The sequence below is a fragment of the Humulus lupulus genome, chromosome 9 (genome assembly GCF_963169125.1).
Source record: "Humulus lupulus chromosome 9, drHumLupu1.1, whole genome shotgun sequence".
Taxonomy (NCBI): Eukaryota; Viridiplantae; Streptophyta; class Magnoliopsida; order Rosales; family Cannabaceae; genus Humulus; species Humulus lupulus.
This window is the reverse complement of record NC_084801.1, coordinates 130,111,369-130,116,843: the sequence shown is the minus strand read 5'-3', so window position 1 is coordinate 130,116,843 and position 5,475 is coordinate 130,111,369. Positions and strand designations below refer to the sequence as shown.

General features: G+C 38.1%; 1 non-coding gene across 1 annotated transcript; it reads right to left on the bottom strand.

Annotated features, from left to right (window-relative positions):
- Positions 1–263: 263 nt before the first annotated feature.
- Positions 264–369, bottom strand: LOC133802855 (small nucleolar RNA R71). Its single transcript, XR_009877602.1, has one exon. It is a non-coding gene; the product is annotated as a small nucleolar RNA R71 (small nucleolar RNA).
- Positions 370–5,475: the final 5,106 nt, after the last annotated feature.

The following is a 5,475-nucleotide window of genomic DNA, read 5'->3' as shown; positions in this document are numbered from 1 at the left end:
TGTGTTCAGTTTGGGGGGGGGGGGGGGGGGGGGGTTACCTAATGAGGATCCGAACCTCCATATTACCAACTTTTTGGAGTTATGTGAGACTTTCAAAATGAACGGAGTAAGTAATGATGCAATTCGTTTGAGTCTATTCCCATTTTCGTTGAGAGACAGGGCTAAAAGTTGGTTGATTTCGCTGCAAGCCAATTCCATTCTGACATGGGAGGACCTTGCTCAAAAATTTCTCGCTAAGTACTTTCATCTTGCTAAATTAGCACAGATTAGAGGTGAAATAAATAATTTCTGTCAATTTGAGGGGGAATCTTTATATGACGCTTGGGAGAGGTTTAAAGAGCTGCTGCAAAAATGTCCACATCATGGTATAGTGAAATGGATGTTGGTGCACACTTTCTATAATGGATTGAGGGGAAACACAAGAATTATCATAGATGCAGCAGCAGGTGGAGCATTTATGAGTAAAAGCGCTAACGAAGCTTATGAGATTTTAGAGGAGATGGCCATGAATAATTATAATTGGCCATCTGAGTAAGAAAATAAGAATGTGGCAGGAGTTCTAGAAGTTGATCCTATTGCTATGCTCACTGCTCAAATTGCTTTGATAACAAAACAAATACAACAACAAAACAACAGTTCAGCTCAAGCGATGCAACTACAATCTGCTTCTCTCAGTTGTGAGACATGTGGAGGCCCTCATCACTTTCAGCAATGTCTAGCGACGAGTTCTTATTCGGTTGATGATATCCCACTTGAACAGGTTCAAGCCATAGGCAATTTCCCAAGGCAACCGAATAACAACCCATACCCTAACAATTATACTCCAGCATACAAGAACCATCCTAATTTGTCATGGAGTAATAATCAAGGGCACCAACCACAGTATCATCCAAATCCACCTCAATATCCTCCACATAGACCATCTTATGGGCTAAACCCAAGGCCCTTTTATGATAATCAAAGGCTACAAATGCCGCCACATCAACAACCACCGTCTCACATGACTAACAAGAGGTATCCGCTGATTCATTGAGCCAATTTATGATAGAAACCATATCCTCCATTCAAAGCTTAGAAACACAAGTTGGCCACCTTGCAAAGTTAATGGCGGATCGTAATCAAGGGGCTTTACCTAGCTCAACTGTGGTGAATCCCAAAGAGCAATGTCAAGCTGTCACTTTGAGGAGTGGGACTAAATATGAGGGGCCTACAGTAGAAAACAATGGTAAGAAGATTGAAGATCAACCTATACCTAGTCCAGCACAAGAGGAGGTTACTGAAGACTTCCAAAGAAAGAGACACCAAAATACACCGAGTCGACACCCAAGATTCCTTACCCTCAGCGGTTCCGAAAGGCAAATATTGACAAGCAATTCTCCAAATTTCTTGAAGTATTTAAGTAACTTCACATTAACATTCCCTTTGAAGAAGCACTTGAACAAATGCCTAGTTATGTGAAGTTTATGAATGAGATATTGTCTAATAAGAGAAAAATAGAGGATTATGAAACTGTGGCTTTGACAAAATAGTGTAGTGCCATAATTCAAAAAAACTTCCTCAAAAGTTGAGAGATCCAGGCAGCTTCACTATACCTTGCGCCATTGGGAATTTTCATTATGAGAAGGCTTTATGTGATCTAGGTGCAAGCATTAATCTAATGCCACTGTCTGTATTTTGAAGACTCGGTTTGGGGGAAGCTAGACCCACTACGGTTACTCTACAACTGGCTGACCGTTCATTGACACACCCTCGAGGTATTATTGAAGACGTTCTTGTCAAAGTGGACAAATTCATCTTTCCCGCTGATTTTATTGTTCTTGATATGGAAGAAGATGAAGATGTTCCAATTATTTTGGGAAGACTATTTTTAGCCACTGGTCAAGCCTTGATAGATGATCAAAAATGAGAGTTAAGGCTAAAGGTGCAAGGTGATAAAGTTGTATTTAATGTGTTCCAGGCTTTGAAGTATCCTAGCGCAAGTGTAGTTGCTTTAGTGTAAATGTAATTGAGGAACAATTGTCAATGAGACAACGTGTTGAAGATCCGCTTAAGATGAGCCTTATTGCGCAAGGAGGGGAAGACTGTGATGGTATTGAGGTTATGGAATATGACATTGGCTAAACTCCGCTGGACCTATTTATAAGAAGAAATATGAGGAACTTGGATAAGGGCCTGAGAGACCACTACCATCTATAAAGAAACCACCAGTACTTGAATTGAAAACTTTACCGGATCATCTTAAATACGCTTATTTGGGTAAGAATGATACTCTCCTTGTTATTATTTCTGCTTCATTATCTACTGTTGAAGAGGAAAAATTATTAAGAGTACATCGAGCTCATAAATTGGCCATTGGCTGGACTTTAGCTGATATAAGAAGAATTAGCCCATCTACTGTTATGCACCGTATTCTCATGGAGGAGGACAGTAAGGCTAGTATTGATGCTCAAAGGAGGTTAAATCCTGCTATGAAAGAGGTGGGTCGAAAAGAACTTTTGAAGTGGTTAGATGCTGGTGTTATTTATCCAATCTCGGATAGTTTGTGGGTAAGCCTAGTACAAGTGGTTTTGAAAAAAGGGGGAATGACAGTAGTCAAAAATGAGAATAACGAGTTAATTCCAACTCGTACAATGACAGGGTGGAGAATTTGTATTGACTACAGAAAGCTAAATAAGGCAATAATGAAACATCACTTCCCACTGCCTTTCGTTGATCAAATGTTTGATAGACTGTCGGGCCATCACTTCTATTATTTTTTAGATGGGTATTCTGGTTATCACCAAATACCTATTGCACCTGAAGATCAAGAGAAAACAACTTTTACTTTTCCTTATGGTACATTTGCTTTTCGTAGAATGTCATTTGGTTTATGCAATGCTCTTGCTACTTTTTAGAGATGCATGATGTCATTATTTTCTGATATGGTGGAGAAGAGCATTGAAATATTTATGGATGATTTCTTGGTCTTTGGCCCATCATTTGATATGTGTCTACAGAATTTGGAGAAGGTGTTAAAGAGATGCGAAGAATCTAATTTGGTCCTGAATTGGGAAAAATGTCACTTTATGGTGAGTGAATGAATTATTTTGGGCCATAAGATTTCCAACAAAGGCATAGAAGTAGATCGTGCGAAGGTTTCAACTATTGAGAACTTGCCTCCTCCAATTTCAGTTAAGGGTGTACGGAGTTTTCTTGGCCACACTGGCTTTTATAGGAGATTTATTAAAGATTTCTCCAAGATTTCTAAACCCTTTTCTACACTATTAATGAATGGAGTACAATTTAATTTTGATGCTGATTGCCAAAGAGCCTTCAATACTTTGAAAGAGAAATTGATCACTACACCGATTGTGGTACCACCCAATTGGGAACTTCCCTTTGAATTGATGTGCGATGCGAGTGATTATGCAGTTGGAGCAGTTATGGGGCAATGAGTTGACAAGGTTTTCCGAACAATTTATTATGCTAGTAGGACCTTGAATGATGCTCAATTAAACTATGTAACTACTGAGAAGGAGCTACTTGCAATTGTTTTTGCGTTTGATAAGTTCAGGCCATACTTAATTGGTAATAAGGTTATTGTCTACACAAACCATTATGCTATTAAGTACCTTATGATCAAGAAGGATGCAAAACCTCGCTTGATTTGATGGGTCCTATTATTGCAAGAGGTTGATATGGAAATTCGTGACAAAAAGGGGACAGAAAATTTAGTGGCAGACCATCTATCTAGATATCTTAATAAGAAAAATGTACAAATTGATGACAACTTTCCGGATGAATAGTTATTTTTGATTGACGAAGAAGAAAAGCTACCGTGGTTTGATTATGTTAATTATTTGGTAGCGAAGGTTGTGCCTCCTGACATGTCAAGGCAGCAACTTAAAAAGTTCTATTTGGAAGTTAAGCATTATTATTGGGATGAGCCCATTATTTTTTGTCATTGTGTTGACCAAGTGATTAGAAGATGTGTCCTAGAAGAAGAAATGCTTTCCATTCTTACTCATTGTCAGATTTTGCATTGTGGCAATCATTTCGGAGGAACAAGAACAACAACAAAAGTTCTGCAATGTGGGTTTTATCGGCCTACATTATTTAAAGATGCTAATGTCTTTGTCAAGAGTAGTGATCGTTGTCAAAGAACCGGTAATATATCAAGAAGAGATCAAATGCCAATGACTGGTATTTTGGAAGTTAAGTTGTTTGATGTGTGGGGAATAGACTTTGTGGGACCTTTCCCGTCATCTTATAATAATAAGTACATTCTGATTGTAGTGGATTATCTTTCTAAATGGGTAGAAGCTGCAGAAACTCCTAATTATTATGATAAAGAGGTACTTAAATTCCTTCGCAAAAATATTTTTACCCAGTTCGGTAGTCCAAGAGAAATTATTAGTGATAGAGGGAATCATTGTTGCAACAAGTCATTTACTGCTCTTTGTGCTCGTTACGAAGTTCATCGTCGAAAGGCATTATTCTACCATCCACTTGCAAATTGTCAAGCCGAAGTGTCAAATCGGGAGATTAAAAGCATCTTGGAAAAGACTGTAAATACATCAAGGAAGGATTGGTCGAAAAAGCTTGAAGATTCACTTGGGGCTTATCGTACAACATTCAAAACTCTTATCGGTATTTCACCATATTGATTGGTGTTTGGTAAGGCATGCCACTTACTGGTGGAACTTGAGCACATAGCTTACTGGGTTGTGAAAAAGTTAAACATTGACCTCTTTATGGCGGGACAAAATAGGCTTATGGAGTTGAACGAGCTCGATGAATTCCGAAATGAAGCTTATGAGAATGCGAGGATTTATAAAGATAAGTCGAAGCCCTTTCATGATAAGCGCATACTTAGGAAAGATATTCAATTGGGAGACAAAGTACTGGTATTCAATTCTAGACTTAAGCTTTTTCCCGGTAAATTGAAGTCGAGATGGTTAGGACCATACACAATAGTTGCTTCATTTCCATATGGAGCAGTGCAAATTCATAGTGAGAAGACGGGACACTTTAAGGTGAATGGTCAGAGATTAAAGCATTATTTGGAAGGTCCGGTGGAGAAATGCAAGTCTGTGGTGAATATGGAATCACTCTGAATTGAATGAAAACAAGAGTCCGACTAAAAGACGTTAAAGACAATGCTCTTAGGAGGCATTCCTATGTTTATTGTTATTTTATTTTAACTTTATGTTCTTTGTTTTTATTTTGTTTGGAACAAGGTTTTAGGGAATTTATGCTTTAGTTATTTTTAGTTTTAATTAGGAAATTTTTTGATGTAATTTATAAACCGTGAAAAACGCAATGGTTCTACAAGAAAATGCTTAATTTTTTTTTATTTTTTTCGAAGTTGTAGCGCTAAAGCGCTATCCAGGTAGCGCTACAACACTACTTCCAGAGCCCAAAGGTTTTCTAAATAGAAAAGCAGTGCTACGACGCTCTTTCCAAAAACGAAATTGCCCAGAATTGTCCACGTAG